The sequence below is a fragment of the Lepisosteus platostomus genome, chromosome 7 (assembly GCF_059453375.1).
Source record: "Lepisosteus platostomus isolate fLepPlt1 chromosome 7, fLepPlt1.hap1, whole genome shotgun sequence".
In the NCBI taxonomy this organism is placed as follows: Eukaryota; Metazoa; Chordata; class Actinopteri; order Semionotiformes; family Lepisosteidae; genus Lepisosteus; species Lepisosteus platostomus.
Genome location: NC_142617.1, coordinates 34,380,743 through 34,394,030, shown reverse-complemented (window position 1 = coordinate 34,394,030; position 13,288 = coordinate 34,380,743). Strand labels below are relative to the sequence as shown.

Genomic DNA, 13,288 nt, shown 5'->3' with positions numbered 1-13,288 from the left:
ATGGCTGGGTCGATTCTGAAATGTGTTTGATGTGTTCGTGAAATAGTACTTTACATGTGTGCTTGTTCTGCTTTAATATTGCACCACTTCATCCAGAAATATTAAAACACAGTACAGCATAGTAAGGAAACATGTGAGGAAGTACAGTGCAAATCTTAAGAAACAAAGGCAAAGTGAAATAAATGCAGCTGAATCATGACAAAGGCCTGGGAAAACTGCAAAAAGGCACTTTTATTGCAGTAAACTGTCAAAACTGAGTGAAGCTGGTTTGCAGTTACGACACTCTCGTTTCCCAGAAGGCCCACATTTGGTCCTGTTCCACGCCGCGTGACAGAAAGTAATGTTCCACCAAACAGGAATCCGTCATGAGGGGATTCCCACTCGTGCTGGTGCTGGGGCGCGTTCCCTGCTTCCTCTTCTCCAGGCTCAAGATGGTACTCTGTTCCTTGTCTTCAGCACCAGGCTGACAGTCGCAGTGAGGGCAGGTCGTCCTGGAGACAGCTCTGCTGTCAGTACGGGTCTGAAACTCACGGGAGTAGCCTCATAACCAATTAATCTCCTACAGCTGGGCTTTGACATTCTGATGTTTAAAGGCTATATTGGAGCAAAACGCCAGTAAAAAAAATACAGGAAGGCAGTAAGTAGACACATCCCCAAGACATTTAATCTGTTCTGTTAAAAAACCTGACTTCTCAAGGTGAGCTCTCTGAGTTGATATTTTATCTGCTACCGTCTATGTGTAGCGAAGCTCTAATAATTCCTAAGTGGACATACGCAAAGCATGTCGGACACAACCACAAACTGATCATTTTAATGATTTCATCCACTCTTTTTCTATTTAATTTTTGTGTGTGTCATGGGAGTTGCTTTTCCTTTGGTTGAATTCACCACTTCTATTTCTGAGTGCAATAGAACCGAATCCAAAGTATATCCTGATTTTGACAGTATACTGTATACAGTATACTGGAGAAACATTAAATGTTACATCGACTTCAACGGTTCAGATGTACAGTACAGGGGTTGCAATTGACACTTTGATTGTGCTGAGGTGACAGCCATTGACTTTCAATTGCACAAGCTTAGCAGCTCTCCTAAATGGTCGCAAACAAACAGCCCTTCCTGTTTTTCGAGGCCTCAGATTTCCTGCCACAGAGTATTTTGTAAGCTGTGAGCCCCGAGCAAGCTCACTTATCAAGAGAGGCCTGTGAGCTACCACTAAAATAGCTTAACAACCACCTACACTAATTGTTCCTGACATATGCCTTCCGACCTGCCTTTAAACACTACTGTCTCCCAAATACATAAGCCACACTGCACATTGGAATATTGTCAAAAATATATGCTTGACAAAACCACTTGCTTATCAGAGCAGCATTTTGAATCATCATGTTCTCACATGAAATTAGCTGTACAGAGACCTCATAGAAACCAGTTATTCCCTTAAAAATGTGAAAAACGCTTTGTTTTTCCAGACTACCGCAGCCACGCTGACTCAACACACTGAAACAGTCGTCACAGCGCCATTGTATCATCAGCACTCCTCAACTGTAGTGCTTTGTTTATTTTTGTAATACCAGGTTATTTTAGATTTGGATTGGCTTTCAGGGCGTTTAATTTGGGCCACCACAAACAGAAGAAAGGCCATGATGTTCTTAGAAATAGTTGAAAGAAGAGCAGTGAAAAAAAATCCCAGTCTGGGGATGGTCTTATATGAACAGAGCTAAATCTCTTCAGTCTAGACGAGTGGGTCTTAACTTGGGGTACACAAACCTGGGGGTGCGAGATGCCCTTTCTGGGGGTGTGAGACAAGCCAGATTGTTTTAGAATGTAAATCAGCAGAAACACAAGTACAGCTTGTTTCATCAAACCTATATATTTTAAAGTAAACTTAAAAAAGTGGACATTTCTTACTTTTACTGTGAAGTTCTATCCGTTTCATTCTACAATTATGATATATCTTAGATTTAAAGAACTGACCTTCTTCAAAGATTTTGGATAAGGGGTACAAGAACATATTTTGACAATTTAAAGGGTGCAGGCTGATTAAGAACCACTGGTCTTAAAAAACTAAAAAATGACTGAAAGAAAATTAACAAAAGTCCTAAGACCTACAGAAAGGGTTAACCTCCATGATATTTCACTAGTGAAACAGGAATATGGGGTCACAATCAGAAGCTAAAAGGGTAATTTAGGATGTGAGAGACAGAAATTCGTCTTTACACCAAGAGAGGTGGAGGTCTAGAACAGGCTTCCCAGCCAAGTAGTCATGTCCCAAACTCCCAAAGCCTTCAAGAAATGGCTAGATAAAACACGTGGAGAACACGGAAACCTGCAAATCCACTACAGGTCTTAGCCACTGGAACAAAAAGAAAAACAAGCTCACCAACAGAGCCAGGCTGCACAGAGGCTTACTGTGCTAAAGAGGAGGTACAGCAGAGGCTGAGAGGCAAAAAGTGCATCTACTTTCCCCTAGATGATCCCTTTACCAGATTTGGCAAGGAAAAGGAGTAGTGGAGGAGTGGGTTTTGTCTAGACACCTAAGGCAATCCGTGTGTTGATGAGCATTTTGTGGATGTTTTTTGGAGAAAGCATTTTTCTGAAGCTATCCTTCCAGCACCATTGCCTAAATCCTAACATGCCTCAGAAGGCTTCTCACTTTCAGCACCCTACAGCGGAATATTTCTCCAGAGAATCCAGTCATGTGATCCATTCCTATGAATGGAAATGAATACAGAAATATCGCCCACAGAGTTCTCTACTGTCTAAGGTGATGCAATGCCCTCTTTGTATTTAAGGCTCTCAGAAGGCCTTATTAATTGTCGATGCTGGCATTGAAAAGGCAGGAACAGCAAAAAATTTACCTCACTGGCATTCTCTAGCATTCAGCTGTATACTGCATACTTTTTGGAATGAATGGCCTTTAGAAATGCTCACAAGGACTTTTAAATACCTGTGCTGTATCAGCTGTGGCAGATTTAAGATTCTGCAGTTTTGTGCACATTTTAACATTCTGATTCTGGGGGTGAAATTATTTCTCTAAACGTGACAATATACACTTTTCCACACAACATGTTACTGTGCTGTGTAGATATTGGACACTGTAGAGTAAAAATAAAAACATGCTGGTGTGACAGCAGCAAAGCCACATAAGCCTACAGATCACAGAAATGGTGCAATATATTGAAATACATTGAAACCGTGTTGAAAAACATTGTTCATTTTTTTCCTTTCTGAAGACTGCTTTTGAATGCTGTACTGTCCCATGTTTTCACAAGCTCTTTAATTTTATAATCCTCCCAAGGATGTTGTCTGTTTGTTTACCAGCATTGGTTTTTCCTAGAGAGGTAAGAGGCTTGCACAAAGCACAAGAACTATAGAAAGGAAGAAACAGAAACAGGAGAACAACAGAAAAATTCTAAACAGTAGGCCCATTTGGTCCATTTGGGAGTTAGTAGCTAATTGATCCACAAATCTCATCCAGCTGTTTTCTGAAGGCGGCTTGTTCCACACCCCCACAAACCTTTGCGTAGAGACATGCTTCCTGTTCTCAGTTTTAAATTATCCACCATGTAACACAGCACTGCCTGAATACATGCAATAATAACAGACTGAGCAGGACAGAGCAGGTAGCCAGCAAAAGTATTGGTGCACAAACCCCACAGCTGGCAGACATCTACACAAAAAAACAGTGTGGAAGGCCAATATAATCATTGACTGTCATGTCCACCCCTTGCACAGTGAACCTGAGCTCCTTTTATCTGGGCTTCGATTTACACATCCAGATTTAAGAGTGTTAAAACTTAATTACCCCTTATTCCCACATCTTACAGTACCTTTCTTAATTTGGACAACTGATAGAATATTTTACTGTATTTGTTCTTCATGCATATATATTATCTATCTTTCTCACACATCGATCACCACTTTCTATATTTATTTTCTTTTTCTAAATTGAGAAGATTACTTAAACTGCTGACTGTGTTTTTTTCTCATCTTACGCATGTGTGCTTCTCATTTGTTAATGGCTTCATGCTGTGTTAAATGTATCATATATTGTGTAAATGTCCCATCTGGGACAATAAGAAAAGAAAGGACAGTATGTAACACATCTTGAGGCAGCACTGTGTCACTTGGTGCTGGAAGGGAAGATGGAGAAATGAGAAAATGGGTCTTGGTACATCGGGGCATGAATTTATATAAAAATCAGAGAAAACAAATCGCAGGCGTGATTTCTCAGCAGTGCTACATGGACCTCTGTGCTGGAAGACGAAATGAAACTAGCTGGAAGGCTTTGTGACTGACTCCAGCCGTATTCTAACAGTAATTAATATCCATGTGAGACAGGGAGGCAGTGGCCAGAGGAAGAGACATAATCGATCATGTGGAGCAAACCATTTTGTAGCACTTCTTGCAGCACTGGAGCCCTGGGTTCAATTCCTGGGGAGCTCTGTGTAGAGTTTTATGTTCAACCTGTCTTTGTGTGGGTGTCCTCCCACAGTCAAAAGGTAATTGCCATGCCATACTGGTAGGTAAATTGCATTCTGGGAAAATTAACGCTTGTGTGAGGGTTGTGTTTGTGTGTGCCCTATGATGGACTGGTGTCCTGTCCAAGGAGTATCTTGCCTAGCAGCTGTTGCTTGCATTTGGAAGAAGTGGTTAGAAAATGGATGGATGAATGAAATTCCTCAATATGAAAATATACCACTGAGCCCACCAAGTTTCCTGGTCTAGAGTAAAACTACCTTTCCTCTTGTCTTACATGTCCAGGAATCCTTTATATTGGGGTGAGAATTTATTTTTTTTGTGGTGCAAAATTTATGGTTAATTGTTTATGCAGCAGAGTTAATGCGAAATAATTCTAAAAGCTTTACAGTGTGGTTTTTTCACAAGACCATGCATTACATAACCCTGTCATTTTGTTTTTGCTTTGCTGACAATACAGACTGAGAGGCTAGCTCTTCCTGCATGTCCCTACAGTTAAAGCTGGGCTTCTCTTTGCCTTAAAGGAGAAGTCAGCTCTGACCTAGTTCACAGCATCATGTCAGTGCAACAGTGCGCCAGTAATCCTCACCCATTATAATAGTAGCTAGGAGAATAAAGGTCATCTAATAACACTTTCAAATACTGTTTGGTTATAGCAGTCCATTTAGAGATCCTGAAACAAAACATTTTCATACACACTGCCGGATGACTACCAATGAAGCGATATTTGCATTTAAAACATAGTTATGAAGAATTTAGATAAGACCCTTCACTTTTGATGTTAACATAGTTTGTCTTTTACAGAAATATATGGTATCCAGCCAAGAAATTGCAGCAAATAAAAAAAAATCTAATAATGACATTTTAATCCTGAATGCCAGGAAATTAGGTGGGGAAGGAACATGTATAATAAAACCATAGAATCATAAGGGGGCGTACTTTTCTTTCACATCACTGTTTGAAGACTGAGACTCGAGTAGGGTCTGCAGTTTTCTTGGGGTACCTTGCAGTGAATAACTGCAAGAGCTGGAATGAGAGCACCTTGTAAGCAATCGCTTTACCATAAAGCCCCTGTCTCGCCAAGGCTTGGGGAGTAATCCAGCCTGTGTTTGCCAACAGTTCCTTTATCCTGGCAGCCTCTTTTTATCAGATCTGTATGTAATGAACTGCACCAGGAGTTCCATAGAACATGTCTACTGAGCAATTCAAATGGGGAAAAAATACTCACACATCTGTTTCTTTCCCGGCACCACCAGGTGTAATTCGTGTATCTTCAACAACAGAAGTGATATATGCATAACTCTATCTTTTATATTTCTGCTATTTTACCTTTTGTTTGTCAGACTTCTAGGCCTACACTTCTGCGGTTCTTTCACCTCATACGTTCTGTTGTGTGTAAACCAGCTGTTCGCCACAGTAATCCAGTGTGCGATAGAGAAGAAACAGTCTTTGCTGCAGTCCGTGCGTAGCACAGGATCTTGGAGTGGCCAGGTCAAAGTCCATTGAGAGGGACCTGAAGGAAGCTGTGCATACACGGATGACCTCAAACATCACGGAGCTGAAGCAGCTTTGTAAGGAGGGGTGGGCCAGAATTCTCAGGTGATGTGAGAGACTGATAACCTCTTACAGGAAACATTTAATTATTGCTGCTAAAGGGGGCTCCACACATTACTGAATCATGATCTGCAGGTAACCTACTGTCAGGACTTGGTGAGGACAAGGCAGATCTTAAGAAGGTGTACTGCCCTTTTCACATCACTGCAGGAGACACAAAACTGCTGACTTGTTATCAGTGGCTCTGCAGCAGGAATGGATACATACCTCACCTCCTGCCCTTTTTTAAGTCACTTTGGATGCAAATGTGTGCTAAGTGTCAAATGTGATGAATACTGCTGAATAATGCAGGCCAGACTGGAGAAAAAAGGACCTTTTTAAAAAAATAAACGATCAAGCCAGACACAAGCACTGAGTGACAAAGCCTTGAACTGAAGCCAGGTTCTCTGAGTTAAATTCGAAAGAGCTGCTCTGTGTCCACTGACAAGCTTCCCTGTAGTGAATCAGTTAAAGCAGGAATGAGAACGTCCCTTTGCTCTGCAGATCTGCTTTCTTGAGTGAAAAGGGGAAGGGAAAGAGGAAGAACAAACTGTGTGCGGCACTCACACCCATGTCCCACATGGGAGACAGGCCGCGTCCTCTGCTTCTGAGGACTGCAAACAGGTGTCATTGCCCTTAAACTACTTTCAAAGACCAAGGAAAGTTTCAAGCCAGATTTTCAGTTTGTATTTTTACTTCCTAATTCCATTGTGCAGCATTGCTAGTTGCAAAAATAACTGAAAGAGTTCCAAATGCTGGCGTAGGTGACATATTAAGTAGTTTATCCTTCGGACTGGGTACATTCACTGATTTAACCTCCCTGCAGGGAAACCAAATGATTAATCAGATTCTTTGCTTAATTAAGGGCTTTTCAAGAAAAATAAACTGGCATTGAAATGACTGAATGTGGGAAGACTGAAGATAAATTAGCTTTGCTTCACTGAAAAATGTGCATCTAATCCATTTATCTATTTTTTTTATCTAACTGCTTTATAAAACATAGTGTCACAGGGGAGCTGGAGCCTATACCAGGAACTAAACTCTGTGGCTAAGGATCTGCGCCTGTGACCGGAAGGTTGCCGGTTCAAATCCCGCGGCTGGCAGAGGAATCCTACTCCGTTGGGCCCCTGAGCAAGGCCCTTAACCCCAACTGCTCCAGGGGTGCCGTACAATGGCAGACCCTGCGCTCTGACCCCAAGCTCCTCTCCCTGTCTCTGTGTCTGTGTCTCCCTGGAGAAAAGCTGGGGTATGCGAAAAGACACATTCCTAATGCAAGAAATTGTATAGGGCTAATAAAGAAACATTATTATTATTATTAAAGGGCGCAAGGATAAACCCTGGGTAGGATGCCAGTCCATCACAGGGCACACAGAGACACACTCACACTGGGGTCAATTTTCCCAGAAGCCAATTAACCAACCAGTATGTCTTTGGACTGTGGGAAGAAACCAGAGCACCTGGAGGAAACCCACACAAACGCAGGGAGAACATACAAACTCCACACAGATAGGGCCGCAAGTCTGGAATTGAACCCAGGGGGCCAGCCCTGCGAGACAGCACTGCTCTACTGTACCACCTCTATCTGCATCTACCATATCAGTAAAAATCTGTCATTACACCATCACCTAGCCACGAGAGGCAGAGGCTAGATAAATTGTAAACAGGCATGTTTGTTATTAGCTGGGCCTCCGCAGCCTACATGTCATTTTGAAAAAGCACCTATTGGACCAGCTAAAAACATCCAGGTGTCTCTGCTCCCCTTCCGTACAAGTCCTAAGGCAATTCACATCGAAACCACTGGACATGATTCAGCAGATGTTAATGAGTTTTCAGCTTACGTCCTGCGTAGGGGTGTCTTCAGCTCTTGTCAGCATTGCATAGCCTGCACACAGCTCCAGCTATCGATTTCTTTCTGCGCTTTGTCCTCTCGGGCCAACTTCATGAATGTGCAAAGCCAGTTTCACTGAGTGACCTCAGGCTTCTGTATCTCACTGAAACTCTTCAGCAGAATTTCCCCTTGAGCACCAAACAGGACTGTGGTCTCACAGAAGACGAAAACACCTCAGCTGCTCACCCCAATATTTCTGCATGAACTTACAGTTTCACCACCATGATATTTCCAACTAAAACCACAGTTTAAAATGAAGTTCCAGTTTCCAATACAGCAAATACTAATGTACACATTTTTAGTATACGACAAAACATTTATTGAAGTACTTAGAGTACTTCCTGCAATATATTTTTAGTCTAGTTGATATGACTTGTAGTTTACTGGTTTCGCTGTAGATGCACCACAGTTATCTTTACTGGAGAAAAACAAAAATTGTCCCATTTTCTCTGAACTCTTTTAGAACTCTTTTAGTGGTATTTTTGCTTTATTTTTGGCCAGAAACTGCATGACAAAGCAGTAAAGATCAATGTGTGGATTATTAGTGCAAAACATTTAGGGCATTTTGAAAACTAGGAAGAAGATAGCAAAAGATGGCAAATTTGTTACAATCCTATCAGGATCTGAAGATAAAAATATAAACAACTTTGCAAATGACTGGTGGCTGTCTGGCCCAAGAACTGTTCCACCAAACCAGTGGAACAATTTCCAATAGTTGCTCCTTTCCAAAGAGTTACGCAAGATGCTCACATAATTAACCCTACGACGGCAGAGAGATTCAGAAATCAAAAACCTTTGTTTAACCATGAAGCCACAGAATAGAGGAGAAGGAAAGTCAGTTGCCGAGTGTAGTCTTGCATCGTTCACAGTTACATTTCCTTGTTTTGAAAAGAAGAGGTTCTATTACCGATATTAAAGGGACTGATGAAATCCCATCAGCCCCTCCCCACAGGCACACTGAGACGTACAGTACGTGTGGTGGAAGGAGAATCTAGCCAGTGTCAGCAGTTATTAACTTTATTAGATGCTGTAGCTATTTATTTATTCTTATTAAAGGGTCTCGGTACACTGTAGTGAGTCATTCTGGGCAACCTGCCATACTGGAGGAGTATCTCTATTTTTTGGCCAAGATGTAAATGTTCTACAATTCCGCAAGTCCCCAATGTCCCCTGCTGTCACAGGTTCCAGTTTCTCTGGTGTTGTCGCTACAAAGGGCGACCCAGGGGCGTTCAACACAACCTGCATGACATCTGGAAGCGTTCACTGGAGTGCGTCTCCAAACTCAAAAGTGCAGAGGTCATAGGTCAAAGGTACAAAAGCAATAGCTACAGTAGGGACTCAAATTCAAAACATTCCAGGTACAAGTCCAGAGCCCTAGTCCCTGCTCTGAGCTCCCCCTTGCTTGTACAAGAGAATTGGCTCTTACAGCTAACATCTGGCCTGCTTTCATGGATTGATGCTGAGCTGTTATAATCTGTCCATAGTAATCAAACCCAAACACTTCTCTCAGGAAGATTGGCAACAAATATCTTTCAGCTTCTTAGCCTTGAAAATAACAATCGTGATGCTCTTTGGTGATTGCATTTTACAAGTAAGGCTTAAAACATTGTTTTATGCTGTTCAAAAGGTTTAATATGGTGACAATTATTTTATAGCTGGAAAGATTATGGCTCAGATATTACTTGTGTGATGGACAGCATGGTGTTGCAATGTTTAGCAATGCTGCGTCACAGCACTGGGACTCTGGATACAATTCCTGACCTGGGGTGCTATCTGTGTGGAGTTTGTATGTTGCCCCTATGTGTCAGTGGGTTTCTTCCAGGTATTTTAGTTTCCTCTCACCTGGTATGTTAATTGGCTTCTGGGAACATGGTCCTGGTATGAGTGTGTTTGTTTGTGTGTGCCTTGCACCCATTGCTTGCTAGGTTAGGCTATGGTGTCTCCCATGACCCTGTAGTGGAAAACAGATTACTTGTTGGAGCAAATATATGGGTGTTGCCACTCAAATGGACAGGATTTGCTGACAAAACTCAAATGACATTGTATTGTCATTACACTCTTAAAAAGGTTTAAAAGCATTTTAGAATATTATGGGCAGCTGCGGACCAATCAACAGAATGGAGTTTCTCACAACAGTTGAGAATATGCTTTTAAAGGTGCTACATAAAATCCTGTTTTTTATTATTATTATTATTACTATATCTTTGTTAGCAAATAAAATGTGCAAAACAATTTGATCTTTACAACCCCTAAATGGGTCATGGAAGACTGTGCTATTGAAATGTGATGCCATATCAGCTGTTGCACTGTTGTGCTTGTGCAGAGAAGCAGTCTTGGGGGGACATTTCATCTCTAGGGCTGACGGAATCCCTCCCCTCTTCCATTTCAGCATGTCTTTTCACCAGTTCACCATGTCTGCGTTTTCCAGGGGAACAGAGGCAGAGAAAGCCACCACTGCCAGATCACAAACTCTGACTTTTAGGACTTTGCAAAGCAACTGGAGGCTTTTCTTTTTGTGCAAAACCCTATCTGTTCATCAGCAGCACACCACATACATATTGCTGTGTGCATTCATTCTTAGAACTCTTTTTGATGTAGCTGGTATATCCATTATTTTCTGTTCTCTGACATTGTCTTTAGACACATCAATTGATTAAATAACCATATTTCTACCATATAATTAGGAGGGTATTTCAGTAAGACAGTTTAATTGAGCAGATTATCGTGCACATCAGTGGGAGTGGGCTGCCTCAGACTTTTACGGCTTTTTTAATGTTAAAAAGCAAACCACAAAAACACACACACCTCTAATTAAAACCAGCATAATGGTATGAGCTAAAGGGTGTGGGTTGATTGTCATTTATATTTTGAGAGTTCACATATCAGAAAATGTTTGCAGTTCACTGAGTCTAAAAACAATGGGTAGAAACTGCAGTGCTAACTACTGTGTCACTAAGTTATCCTCTGGTAAACAGATATGTTTTATTTCCTTTTATCTGCCATCAGAAATCTTCTGCTGAGCTATTTCTGCTTATAATCATAAACAGGGCCCTTTGATACAACAAGGAAATGAAGTAAGTGTGATTTGTCTGCAGCCTACTTTGGGCTGGTAGCTTTGCAAATATTTACAGTATAAAGTGCACTTATCATGTCAATGTAACAGCTTTTTATAGATGTTTCATTTCCACGTTTTAAGCGATGATGATTTGTTCAGAATTGCATAGCTTTTTAGTGCTGAAATCCTGAGAACAGAATGAAAATAAAATGACTCATTTCTCAAGAGAAAATGTAATCTCAGCTATATAAACTGCAACCCTTTTATGATATGGTTGCTGTTTACAAAGCTCAAGCGCATCCGATATGGAAGCATTTTATTTTTTTAATCATAGATTAACAAATAAAATACTAAGAAAAAGCTGTGGGCTGAGATACTGCTATCTCTCAAGAATGACAGACTTTATAGAATCAAAACCAGAAAAGATATCTCTCCATCATCTGTCTTTCCATTATACACAGTAAAGTGTATACATGCACAGTGCGGTTTCAGCAGTCTGTGTTTTAGTGGTTAATAGCTCATTGGGCACAACAACAGTAGGTAGATATGTTTCTTGATTGTCTGAATCAACAGTGAAACATGAACCAGAAGACACAAGTGGAAACTCAGGGGAAGTTCTTTTAAAACTGAGAACTGGAGGCACTGTTTCATACAAATGGTTGTGGGTGTATGGAACCAGCTACCCAGCCATGTTGTTGAAACCCATACCTGACTGCTTTCCATAAATCAACATACAGGATCCCTGTGTAAGCGTATGCCCTCTGTTACTGTTGTTTTATTCAGTTATGCAGTTAAAGTTCTATTGTTATTGTATTACTGTATAAAGCTTGTTAGTAGATAGGTTTACTTTAATATATGTTTCCTTGTTTTCTGATTGGTCATCCTGGATAATGTGACAGAGATATTAGGAAGAATGAGGTGCAAATGTGACTTAAAAATAATATGTAGAAGAGATGCCGAGGGTTCAACCACCACACAAACTTAAAAGTTTCACTTGGATCAATGATCTACTAAACCCAAACAAACTAAATGGCAACAAGAATGCCCTCCTCTTGTTGTCAAAGTTCTTATGATTTATTATTCAAATCACTGAGCTGAAATGTTTCCTTTAAAAATGCATCGGGTCCACATCCCACAGCCATCTGTCCAGGGGCTGTTTGGGACTGTGCATCAACACTGCCAGTCTTGTGCTAATGATCATATTAACTTTGCAATGTTTATTTCTGACATCCACATGTTCCGTGATTTCAATTTCAATATTAACATTTAAAATATTTGATTACATCCATCCCAGTGCTGAGTGATGTGCTGTGCTTGTTTTGTGTTTCAGTACATACTGTGCCTGCACAAAACAAAATGTACTGAGTCTTCTTTTCAACCACCTCAATATGCAGGCTTCTAGTGAGGAAAGGGCCAAAACGATGCCATTGAAATTGTAAAAAGTAACAGTCATCCAGATAGGACACACATTTCTTATATGGTGTTGCTGCAGACTCATTCATTCAGGAAAGCAATCCTGTCTCTTTGAATTCACAGCTATTTGAATCCCTTTATGATATATCCCAAATACACCACAAAATTGCCTTCGAACATATGTACAGTAGCTCTAGAATGATGTGTAACATTTTCTCTCGGCACATTGACGAGTTCTGTCTAAGCCATTTATTGTTTTCAGACCGATAGCCGGCAGAGAATAAATGCCTATATATGAGTAAGCAGGAAATAATTTGTCATGGCCTACTGTAGGAACTGTTAAACCAAATACAGAAATGCCACTTTTGCTATACGTCAAAATTCACAGTACCCCTAGGCTACAAGAATCAACCTGTACAGAATGATTCCATTACTAAACCTTATTCCTGTTTCCAGCAAAAGTTATTTTCCGTTAGTAAAAATACGCTTTCGTGGAAACAACTGCAAAAAATGCACATGAGCAATATATCATAAAAATTAAAATAAAAATGTACTGCAAAATGCTTTATACAAGAGCATTCTGTGCTCGTTTCAACTTTTTAAGACCTGCAGAGCAGGGTGTTTCAGTCGGTTTTATATTTCACTTTGAAAACAGACGTTATTAACCTTCAAATGTGTGGATGCTTTATCAGCCGAAGTGCTCTGCGCATCTAAAATATAACCAGATTTGAAACTTTTGAGAAATGACGTCACCGGCACCGAAGCTCTTAGATGTAGACGGATTTCAGCTCAGATGCCGAGACGACAGTGGGTAGATGACACAGGCGTTGCTGGTCTTTATCAGAATTAAAGAGCAC

The 13,288-nt window shown here is 40.8% G+C and overlaps 1 protein-coding gene across 4 annotated transcripts in view; it reads right to left on the bottom strand.

The window, feature by feature from the left end:
- ppm1j (protein phosphatase, Mg2+/Mn2+ dependent, 1J) overlaps positions 1-13,288 on the bottom strand; it is a 33,633-nt gene that overhangs the window by 19,743 nt on the left and 602 nt on the right. The gene's annotated exons all lie outside the window — the stretch shown is intronic.